Source organism: Dipodomys spectabilis, unplaced genomic scaffold (assembly GCF_019054845.1).
Source record: "Dipodomys spectabilis isolate Male_0828 unplaced genomic scaffold, ASM1905484v1 ptg000019l, whole genome shotgun sequence".
Taxonomy (NCBI): domain Eukaryota; kingdom Metazoa; phylum Chordata; class Mammalia; order Rodentia; family Heteromyidae; genus Dipodomys; species Dipodomys spectabilis.
In genome coordinates this window covers 18,639,205-18,651,916 of record NW_024870696.1, presented here as the reverse complement: position 1 = coordinate 18,651,916, position 12,712 = coordinate 18,639,205, and the positions used below count along the sequence as shown (strand labels likewise).

The 12,712-nt window shown below is 35.6% G+C and overlaps 1 protein-coding gene across 5 annotated transcripts in view; it reads left to right on the top strand.

The window, feature by feature from the left end:
- Rabgap1l (RAB GTPase activating protein 1 like) overlaps positions 1-12,712 on the top strand; it is a 466,677-nt gene that overhangs the window by 260,480 nt on the left and 193,485 nt on the right. The gene's annotated exons all lie outside the window — the stretch shown is intronic.

Genomic DNA, 12,712 nt, shown 5'->3' with positions numbered 1-12,712 from the left:
CCTATCCTTTGACCCTTTTTTCACTGTTCTTTTTGTTACTTAGAAATTAGAACCCTTCCAGTATCTCAACTAAAAGAATCTGATATATTTACTAGAGATTCTACTGTGCTTATAGTGAGGGACGCTGACATCTTCACGTCATTGTTTGAAATGTTGTCTAGTTTTCTCAAAAGTTTATCTTCTATAAGACATTGTTTAGTGCTAGGGAGGAAATATAATTGGTCAGTTTTTCATGATGGTCTCCTCAGCACTGAAGGTATTGGTGACTATTTCACATTTTTAAGAGTAGAGGAGAATGTGCATTGATCTCTTGTCTGCAGTAGGAGAGAGGCACTACACGGTTTTCATACTGATGAATCTTAATCTCTCAGAGTAATAATTTTATTTCATTTTCTTATTTTAAATCATTTTACACTAGCCATTTTAGAATTGTTCAAGCATAATTTTATCTTCAACAAGGCAAGAACATACTTCATTGACAAGGAGAATTTTGTTTAACTGTTCAGAACCATACGAGTGTGCTACACACATATAAGGAATTTTAACTTGAAATTGGAAAACTCCCTCTCTCCCCTCCTCTCCATTTTCTCCCACCTCTCTCTGTGTGTTAGGGATTTAACTTCATGCTCAGTCTTTGTTTATATGACTTCAAACTCATTTTTATATCTGTTAGCATCAATATGGTCATATGGGAAGGATTATTTTGTTGGTTATTTGTCCTCTTTAATATACATATTAATAGCATTGATATCCTGTGAGTCATAATCACCTGAGGAGATGTGGTTTTCTTTTAAATACATATCTTCTTCTGAGGCTGTAATAATGAAAAGGTGAGATGAGTGAGGCTACAGTCCTAGACATAGTGAGTGATTTATTATGCTCTTGGGAATGTCTGAAGAGATTTAAACTTTTTCCCCCAATATTCTTGGTCCCAGAAGAATTTCCTGAAATTGCCTTGATGTTTATGTGAGCCCACAGTCCTTTAGCTGAAAAGCTAATTTGAAATGGCTATATTATTACTAGGGTAAAGAAGTAGGAAAGTGCATTTATGAAGAGGATTATGATAGATAAAATTAGAGTGAAAGGATTGGTATACATTCTAAGGGTTTGGTTAGAGTCACTCCTTTAAGAAAAAATAGTGTTGCTCTTTGAGGAAGAAAATAGAATTTATTTCTAAAACAGAACACAAGGGATCTTTGCATAAAAGATATTTTATTGCAGAGAACAATAATTTATTATTTGCACTGCTAAATAAAATTCTACTATGGAATGTTTCATAATATAGGATGCATTCTCTCCTTGGTAGGCAGATGAATTATTTTTTACTTTTAGGTATTAAGACTGTTGTTGCTGCCAGGCGCTGGTGGCTCATGCTTGTAATCCTAGCTACTCAGGAGGCTAAGATCTGAGGATCGTGGTTCAAAGCCAGCCTGGGCAGTAAACGTGGTGAGACTCTTATCTCCAATAAACCACTAGAAAACCTAAAGTGCACTGTGACTCAAGCGGTAGAGTACTTGCCTTGAGCTGAAGAGCGCAGGGACAGTGCCCAGGCCCAGAGTTCAAACCCCATGACTGACAAAAAAAAAAAACAAAACCCCAAAAACATAAAGAATATTGTTGCTATGTACATTTTAATAATATTTTGGGGCACATATAAATGGATTTCTGTTATGTGCTTGTTTCCTTTTGAACTTAAGATTTTTAAAAATTTAAACCTGTTTCTGTGCTAGAGTTAAATGGCTTATATATTCTAGACAAACTCATGGTTATTCCTGAACAAATTATGTATGTCATAGAATTATGGAGATAAATATCCTGCTTACTAATTATTACAAAGTTGACAATATCTTTATATTGTTGAAGCCTCCTTGTAAGTCAGATTTCTTTCTGTGTTTTTTGAATCCTCCCCCTTAAGTGGACCTCTTCCTGCTTTCTCCCCCAGGAAGAATGAATTTGCATTGTCCTCCTCCTCTTTCCCATCTGTCTAAATCTTAGTTGCCCATCTTCTCTCTGAAGCTTTTCCTACCCACTCTGCCACAGTATTTTACAGATTAAAACAGGACTGAGCTCTCATGTAAAAGATGAGCACTATGTTTAATAAAATTGTATCAGGGATTTTTTATTAAGTAGATTTTTGCTGCTCACATCATATACAAAAAGGTCTATCTACCTATCTATCTCATAATACCATCTTGAATATATGTGAGAAAGGCTATTTTAAAATTACTTTATAAAGTTTAGATTATTATTACAAATGATATTTTATGCAAGTTTTTTGTTCTGTTCAGTCTTTGAGTGGGAAGGGTAACTCCTTTATCTCAGTCATACTGAGTGGCATACATACTCTTTTCTTACCTATGGACTGTTAATTCAGGTCCCATGGGAAGCCTATAACAAATACAAGTTCAGATATATAAGAAAGTATTAGTAAGAAAATACCAGTAAGAGAAAATAGGGAAAGAGTTGGAGAAACACTAAAAGAGCCATTAGACTACAATCCAGTTCTGTCCCAATGGGGAAAAGGAAGGAAGGAAGGTTTAGTGGAATGTTGAAATCTGTGCTTTGAGTGGAAGTTTGGCAAGACCAATTGGAAGACATCAGCCAAAGTTAAGCATGAGGTCTTTATTCAGTTGATGCTTGTCTTAATATAAATTTTAATTCACATACACTGTAGGGGATGTCTCTATTTCTGACATTTACTTCTCTGTAGAGTACTTAATATTCATAAACCAGAGTAAACACCTTAAAGAAAAGGCTCTTGCTTTTTTCACTTCATAGTTTGTGAGTGGTATCCTCTATCATGTCCTTAATCACCTAAAAATATAAACTGAGTTCTGAATAATTAAGTAGTAGTTCATTTGTGATGGGAACATCAAAAAATCTTTAAAGGTATGGATTCTAGTTATATGTTAATGTTTTTATATTTCTTTTAAAAGAATATGTCAGTATACTTCTAAATGGTTGTCAAGAGACTTTAAAAATGTGTTATATAAAGATAAACTTATATCTAGGAACTTTAGCACCTATGTTAGATAAGAAAATTGCTTTCTGAGTGAGTATTTGTGAGTCCATCTAGCTATCTACATTTGACTTCAATGTTTAGGTTATTTTATATCAGTGAATCTCCTGGTTACCAGCTTATAAGAACCTTAATAACCTTTTCTAAATCCAGGTTTTATTATTAGATTCAACCAAAATTATACTATGAAAATTGTAGATATACATATGTATATGTGTATATGCATGTATATGTTGCATATATTTTTTAATAATTTTCGACTTACAGGAGAATTTCAGGTACAGAATTTAGTTTTACTGAACTATTTTGAGAGTGATTTGCCAGCAGGATGTGTCATCATCTCCCAAATACTTCAATTTTTTTCTGGTAAGCAAAGATATTCTCTCATGTAACTGAAACATCCTAATCAGTATATCAATGTGCATATATTAGCTACTACGTAAGCTTTAGACATCATTCAAGTTTCATGGATAGTTTAAATATTGTTATTTATAGAAAATGTTCAAAATCACTCATTTCATTTAGTTATCATGTCTTCTAGATTTCTTTCGGTCTGGAATAACTGTTCTTTCTTTCCCTTTCATGGCTTTGACACGTCTGGAGATTATAGACTAGTCATTTTTTTATATTCTTGTTATATTTTGTATTCTTGTATATTCTTTCACTGTCATTTGTTTTGGTGCTCAAATTGTCCCCAAAACTGTCCAGCTGGAGGGCTTCAAGCTTGTGGTTGTGTCCTTTTGATATAAGCCTATCATTCTTGGAGCATGGCCTTCCATTTTGGCTGAAAAACATAAAATTCCATGCTCATTTCTTTGTCCCATCTCTAGAACTTACCATTTCTCCAAATGTCCTTGTTCCTTTAATAGTAAGAAACCAAGATGTGAAAGCTACATCCATCATTGTTATTGAGTGTCTTTGTTTGCAAATAGTCTTATGGGACAGAGCAAGGGAATACACACACACAGACAGAGGTATTTGCATGTGTGTTATAAACATACATTTGAGTCCATGTTTTTTCTTTTTTATTCTGATATAGTTCACAACATAATAACATGCATCATTTTAAAAGTACAATTCAGCAGCTGGAGGCATGACTCAGTTGTTAGAGTGCCAACCAGTGAGTGAAAGTGTCAGATACTGAATTCTAGTCCCAAGAAAATGTTCAGTTTGGTGGATTTTATATTGATGAAGTTGTACAACTGATACCTCTATTTAATTCTAGAATTTTTTTTTCGGTTGTGGGGCTTGAGCTCTGGGCCTGAGCGCTTGTTCCTCAGCTCTTCAGCTCAAGGCAAGTGTTCTACTACTTGAGCCACAGCACCACTTCCAGTTTTCTGGTGGTTAATTGGAGATAAGAGTTTCAAGGACTTTCTTGCCCGGTCTGGCTTTGAACCGTGATGCTCAGGTCTCAGCCTCCTGAGTTGCTGGGATTACAGGTTTGAGCCACTGGCGCCTGGCTCTAGAATATTTCAAAAAGAAACTCTGTACCTATTGGAAGTCACTTTCTATCACTCTTGCTCTTAGTCCCTAGAATTGTTAATCTATATTTTGTCTTTGTGGTTTCACCTGATGTTGTTTGTTTTAGATGATTGTTTGGTTAGTGACTTTTGTAAACTAATTTGGTAGAGTCTGTATCTGTCAGATGTAGTAACTTAAATCTTTGCTTGGTGATCAGCAAATTATTAAATAGATTTTCCTGAGTCTTGGAGCCAGTAAGTCTCTCATTCTTTGTCTAGAAGCTCTGTAGTGTATTTAGAAATGACTTTCCATTTTTCATCTGGACAGTTGTATGCTCTGTTTGCCTTCACTTCCTCCTAGGAACAGTTTCAAGGAAAGCCAGAAGTGAAGGCTTAGGACCTTCTCAGATCTTCCTTAGAATGCAGGAACCTTGAACATTTGCACAGCCCTATAAAGACAAGCATCTTTCTCTAGATATATCTCTCAGAAATATCTCTGAGAATTTCTGAAATATTCTTTTTAATGAAAGCTTTTTGATTAGTATATTGTTTGCCCCAATTCTTTTTCCACTATATAAGCCAGCCACAGAACTAAACAATTGCTTGTAAGTATTTTTGACAAATACCCCTGGGGAAAAGACTTCATACTGGGTAAGCGATGCATGCAGATTGTTCCCTGGAACCATCAGACAGGTCAAATAATTCTCTGGGAATGAGACTTAGCAGGAGCTCTAACCCTGTTTTGCTCCCTGACAGCTGCCAGACTGCTTGTTGTCACTGTAAATGCAGGCCATTACTTTTCAAGGTTATCACAGACCCAAAGGGTAAGAGATGGAACTTTCAAGCAAGTCAAAAATGCCAAAAATGACTAGGGTTTTGTGTGTGTGTGTGTGTGTGTGTGTGTGTGTGTGTGTGTGTGTGTGTGTGTGTGTGTGTGTGTTTATTATTTTCTTGTCAAGCTTGGGATGGAATTTAGGGCCTTGAGCATGCTATACAAGCACTCTACCACTGAGCTACATCCCTTTCCCAAGTCCCTGAACTTACCAAGATTCAGTTGGTTTTCTGGAATAAATACTCCCCAGACTCTAGTGCAAGCTGTTGGTAACTTTAAAAAGTTCTTTAAAAAAATGTTGATTCAACAATTGTTGCCATATTGTCTGCTATATAGAGAGGAGAAAATTCTCAGAGGTCTTGTTCTGCCTTTTTGTTCACTGTTGCTCTTGCCCTATTTGTTTTTATGTCCACCTACGTGTGCTAAAAACTTGCAGATTCATAACAATACTTTTAATTCTGTTCCGGGCATCAGAGGAGTAATTTTAGTGTCTGTCATCCTTAATATATTCATTCATTTGAGCAACATCTTCATGTTACCAGTCTCCAATTACTGCTACTATTCCCCTTGCTTGCAGATTCTCCTTACTGCTGTTAGGCTCTAACTAACACCCTGTGCCAATATGTCACAAAGTATGGACTTCTCTACATCTTGTCATACACTGAGTTTCCACACTTAGCCACCCACTTCATTACACTAACGGCTTTGTTAACTTGGAGAGGTTCTAATACACCATATCAGGCTATCTTCTCTGTGCTTGAGAAAGCTTAATTACTTTTTAAAAAATTTATATCTCTGCCATTTACTTCTTAAGATAATATTCAAAATGTGAACCAATGCAATTTCAGATATGAAAAAGTCTTTGATTGACATTGGTACATTGGGGTAAGCTGGTGTTTCTAAGGCATCTGTAGCAAACATATCCCTCTCAGTAAGGACTGGATCTCAGAATCCATAAAAATATGAGTAGTGAGGAGACTCCATCCAAATACTCCCGTGTTTTCCCCTAATGATAAATACATGGGATATTTGATTCTTCTAGATACCAGAATGTAATTCCTACCATTTATCTAGCACTTTACTATGTATGTGATAGACATTTTATTCTCATATGAGTTTATGTTATGACTGTTATTACCTTTATGTTTGCGATAAAATTCTTCTTTGTAAAGTCTTTCATAAATATTTATTTGTATTTGCTATAGCCAATACCTCCCCTCCTATACCTTCATGAACTCTTTTTCATCATTAGCTGTATCAATGATCTGAAGAGTGTGATTAAAACAAAAATATATTCCAGGTAGAAACTAATGGTCAAATCTGTCTTCTTACTGATATGTCAGCAACATCTGAAGCTGTTGATCACGTCTTGTTTTCAAGAACATTTTTCTTCCTCTCTTCTTTTTTTTTCGAAGTTCAGAAACTTTATTTAAATTTTTAAGTAGTTGCATGAAGTAGAAACTATTTAACAGTGTATGAATGCAACTTATCCTGTCACCCCTTTATCGTTCTCATCCACCTCTTCCCTACCCACTCATTTCCTCACTCTTCTTAATTTTGTAGAATACACATCAGATTCTTCAACTGCATTCTCCTCTTTGTCTATCCCCACCCTATCCATTTTGGGTACCTACTTCCTGGTGTTCTGTTTTACTCAACTTTGATTTTGCCTTTCTAAGGAATTACAGTATTTGCTATCTCCCTTGAATCTACACTATTTCAGTTAATAAATTTGCATGTACATGTATACCACCTAATGTATTTACTTAAAAGTTTATAAGCTAAATTTAGCTTCCACATATAAGAGAAAACATACATCTGTTGTTTCTCTGGGCCTGACTCACTTCACTTAACATAATTTCTTCCAGGTCTTTCATTTCTTTACAAATTGTACAATATCATTCTTGCTAACAGATGAGTAAAATTCCATTGTGTACATACACAGTTTTTGATCCATTTGTCCATTGTGGGGTATCTGACCTTGAGCATAAAAGCTCAGGGATAGTATCCAGGCCCTGAATTGAAGCCCCAGGACTGAAACAAGTTTTTGTTTGTGGAACTAGGATTTGAATTTAGGGCCTTGCACTTGCTAGACATATACCCTACCAGTTGATCCATACTCCAGCACTGTTGGCTTTTCGTTAATTTTCAGATATGTTCTAATTTTGTTTTTAGACCAGGCCAGTTTTCATTGCAATCCTTCTTTTTGCATCCTGTATGGCTGGGGTGTCAGTTAGGGGCCATCATTTCCAACTTTGTTATTAAATTAACTTTTCTGGACTCAAAATGAACTCTTCCCAATCACTGTCTCCCAAGAAGCTAGAATTAAATGCTATATAAAAATCTTTGTTTAAAGTTTACCTTTATTATGTTTTTTAAAACAACCAGTTTCTTGTAATTTTTGTTCCTCTGAACCTCTTCTCATTCAGATTATTGTATTATTACCTAAAAATAGTTTTTCCTTCATATACTTTTTTGTTTGTTTTACAGAATGTATGAGAACAGATCTCATTTTTAAATAGGTTTCACATATTTCATACTTAAAGCATACTTTATCTGTTTCTCTAACATATCTCACGTACGGACTATTGGTGCCAAGAATAATAATACAATGAATAGCTCACTTAATTTGTTATGGCCTGCTTCAGTATAAGTGACAGGTGAGATGTTTTGTCTGTCTAATAAATGGTAAATTGACTTATATAAATGCAAAGCTCTCATCAAAGTAAGGAGCTCTGAGTTACTGCTGTACGTTTTCAGCATTGTCCTTAGATTTGTACTGAAAAGTTCATTGTGACAGCTTAATATCTGGATTAGAATTTGTAGAAACATTTATATATCACAGTTAAAACTAGTTTTTACTGTTGATCAAAACCAGTGAATTAGCACTTCTGTCAGTTACTTTCAAAGTGCCAGGAAGCCAAATGAGGATCTATTGTTAAGTCTGACCTACATTGTATGCGCTATAGCAGCCTCAGCATCTGGCTTGAGAACATCTTTTGATTTCTCTTTTATTCTTCCTTGAATCAAGTCCCTCATCTTTCTCTGTAAATGTTATAGTATGCATGGTGCCATTCCTAGGTCCAATGAAAAAATACATCATTCTGTATTAACTGTACCAGCCTACTAAAGATTGGTATGTGGGAAAGTAATTGAGAGGAAAGAAGGTTGTATAAGAAAGAAGATTGAATAAATATTTGCCATGGCTTTAATCCCTGGTACCAAAAAATAAAGTATTTGGGTCGAATGTAGCTGTCAACTGTCTTCCATATTTATTAAGGATAGCCTTACATGGTATATATAAATGTTAGTACCAGCAAGACTAAGGCTTATAAATTGTCTGTTGTCATGCCTAAATTTTAGTCTGTGGTCAACATGGTAATAAATGTATTATACAGATAAATTCTTCTTCACCCTGGTGACTCACTTTCATAATCTTAGTTACTTGGGAGGATTGCAGTTTAAGGCCAACTTGGCAGAAAAATTTACAAGGTACTTTCTCAACTGAGAGCTTGGTACAGTAATCTGTACCTGTTATCCTAGCTCTGATTGGAAGCCTCATATAGGTGGACCATGAGCCAGGCACATACCCAGGCAAGAAGTAAGAACCTATATAAAAAAAACAAAACAAAAAACAAAAACCTAACACAAAATGGGGCTAGAAGTGATTCAGCAGAAAAGCACTTACCTGCCTAACAAGACCCTACTTCAAAATTCATTACCACAATAAAATAAAACATCCTCCTAGCTAAACCCAAAACACTGGAGTGAAAAGAATCAGATTATGATTTCTTCTTGAGGATTTAGAATCCTACGTTTATTGTTCTTTGAATCATAGGCTGATCAGAATATGGCCCCTTCCATCTTCTATAAACACAAACATATAAATATCTAAAAATAATAATTCTGCACAGAGAGTGTTAGATGATATAATAAAGGTGCTAAAAATTTAGTTTCTGTATTCAGTTTGGGTATAATTCCAGGCTCTACCACCTACTAGCTTTGTGACATTATCTAAGATACTAAATCCTTTTCAAACCTCACTCTTTTTATTAGTAGAATTTTTGGGGATTAAATGAGAATATAGAATGTTAACATGCACAGAGTCTGGTATATGATTAATATGTCAGACTTTTCTAATGCCTTTGTAGATGTGCTTGGCCTGCAGCATACTGTTGCTGGCACCCTCTAAGACAGCTATGACTTGTTTACAGTGCCCTCCTTGCCTTGAACTCTCCTGGTTCCCCACTTATGCCTTCTGATCTTCCATATATTCCTCAATACTTTTTTCACTATGAACATTTTCATTATACATATGACCCTCTTCCAGAAGACTCTGAGTTGAGGGGCAGAAACTATCCTTTCACCTTCATAGCTGCCTTATGAAGCACATTGTTTGACACACAATAGATATTCAGTAAATATTACGTTGATGCATGAAGCTATAAAGTACATCAGTGAATATGCCCAGAAAAGTAACCTAAAATCCAAAATGGAAGATACTGGCAGGGTATAGTCACAGATTTCTCCCACAAGGGTTATTGTGACAATTTACATATATGGAAATGTTGAAAGAATTGTACAGTGAAAATCCATAAACCTTCCATATATATTCCACTTTCTGTTAATTTTATAGCTATCCATCAGTTTGCCTATCCAATTTTTCAGTTAATCAATTTTAATATCTTAAGCCATTTCAAAGTAAGTTACAAATGTCCATATACAATGCCTGAATACTTCAACATATCTATTATTGGTCAGAGTTCTGTGTTTGTTAACAGTTATTTTGGTAAATAAAGTATACTTTCAATGCAATGTACAAATAGGAAGAAGGCTATTTTTATTATTTTGACAAATGTGTGTCTCTTGTCATCTGAGACATGGAAATGTTCTATGTCTTTGCTGTCAAACTGATTGTTTTCCAGAGCAATGTCTGATTTGATTTCTTAAAAGTATATATTAGTTTGCCTTATTACAGAACTTTCTGTAAATAGGATCATAAAGTATACATTTTTACCTTTTGTTGCTTTTTTATCTAAAATTCCACTATCACTTTCTAGATATTACAGATGCCTATGTTTGCCTTCCAGTCCTTTAAGCTAGTAAGGCTATAGGTTTTTGTTTTTTTTAAATAAGTTTTTTTATTGTGAAAATACTGTGCAGAGGGGTTACAGTTATAAGAGCAAGGTAATGAGTACATTTCTACATTGGGACTATTTCACCACGTATCACTGAAGCCTGACCATAGGCAAAAGGTATAATGAATAAAAATTTTACATACTTCCATTCTTTTTTGGTCATGGGGCTTGAACTCGGCCTGGGTGCTGTCCCTCAGCTCTTCAGCCAAGACTAGTGCTCTACCATTTGAGCTAATGCGCCACTTCCGGTTGTCTGGTGCTTTATTGGAGATAAGAGTTTCACGGACCTTCCTGCCCTGGCTGGCTTGGAACTGCAATCCTCAGATCTCAGCCTCCTGAGTAGCTAGGCTGACAGGCATGAGCCACTGGCGCTTGGCTTCCATTCTCTTTTCAGTGCATTTCCCTTCTAGTTTCTGCATACTTTTGTTCATTTCTTCGGTGCTTGTGTTCTCTATTTGTCCATTTAAATTCGTTACCAGGAGGAGGTTGATCCAATAGAAGCTTGTGCTTCATTACCAGAAGTCATGCCCAGACAGTTTTTAAAAGTCAGACCAAACAAGCATCTAGCTAGAGGATCTGTGAAATGCAGGCTGGGAAAAGCAGGGTATAAAGAGATGCAGTTTTTTTTAACAGGAGAAGATTGTGTTTGACAAAAACCATTTAAAGCATAACAGTGTTTTGGAGAGCTTGCTATTGACAAATTTTTAACTGTTTAGTGAATCCCAATAGTAAGTTATGCTATCAATAGTGTAGGCTTGAAAAGTCATTTTTTCCTCTAACCTATCTTCAAAACATAAAACAAGTAGAAAATTAATGCTGCTGATTTTCACGTTTATCTTCAACTCTCTATTTAGAGAATAGGCTAAAGAGTCACTGAGATATCATAAGCCTTTATTTTTATTGGACTTCTCTTGTAACAGAAATGATACAAAAATAATGGCACCATTTCCAGAAAATGTTAAATATATTTGCAAAAATGAATCAAATGGGCTGGGAAGGTGGCTCAGTGGTAGAGTGCTTGCCTCGCATGCATGAGGCCCTAGGTTCAATTCCTCAGCACCACATAAGCAGAAAAACCCAGAAATGGCATTGTGGCTCAAGTGGTAGAGTGCTAGCCTTGAACTGAAGAGCTTAGGGACAGCGCAGTGGCCCAAAGTTTAGGCCCCATGACTGGGGAAAAAAAAAAGGATCAAACATTGTCGTAATGATGTAGATTTGATTAACAAGCATGATGAACTTTGGAGACTCACAGTTTTTGGGGTTTTCTGGTTGGTCGTGGGGTCTGAACTCTGGGCTTGGGTACCATCTCTCAGCTCTTCAGCTCAAGGCTAGTGCTTTAGCAGTTGAGCCACAGCACCACTTCTGGCTTTTCCTGCTTATGTGGTACTGAGGAATCAAACCCAGGGCCTCATGCATGCAAGGGAAGCACTCTACCACTGAGCCACCTTTCCAGCCCAGAGACTCACACTTTTAAGACATCCTCAATGTGTATCTTTAATGCGGTAGAACAAGCTTTGAGAATATGTTTGTCACTCTTACACTGTGCTCTCTCATCACAAATCTCAGAGTACTGAGTTTATTGGAAAAGAAACAACAGAGTACATTATTATTGGAAATGCTATAAGTAAAGATGATTAAACCATTCTCCCTTATTTCAGTTTTTCTCTATTCTTTCTTTCTATTCTCTAGTCTTTCTGTATTCTTCCATACCTCACCCACGTTCATGAGCTAGCCATCAGAAATGTAGCTGCATTGAGCTAAAAAATAAATTAGTAGGGGATGCTAACTGATCCTTCAGTTTTTATATTAGATAAGGCTCTGGAAATTTATTTCAAATTTATTAATGATTCTGGTGATCTATTTTTCTCTCATTATAGGAAACTGTGATAATGTCATCATTAGCAATGAAAAAGATAAAAGAGAACAATAGTGCCATGACTGTATTTTGATTGAGTGATGATTATTTAATCGAAGACCTGAAAGGATTTACAAAATTAAAATTCATGTAAATAGATAGATACCGAGGCCAAGAAGAGTGGCAGTTCTAAGATACCAAACTCTTTTCTGGAGTTGAGTAATACATGTAATTATGAATTCCTTGAAGTTAGGGTAAAATTAGTTATATTATAATCTATTAACATATACTTTTTAAAAAAGAGTAAAAATTCCAGGTTCTTTAGGCTCTCAAAGTTGATTGCATGGAGTCTGGTATGGATTTGATGGTTCCATTGACTACCACCCTACCTGGGAAACTTTGGAGTCT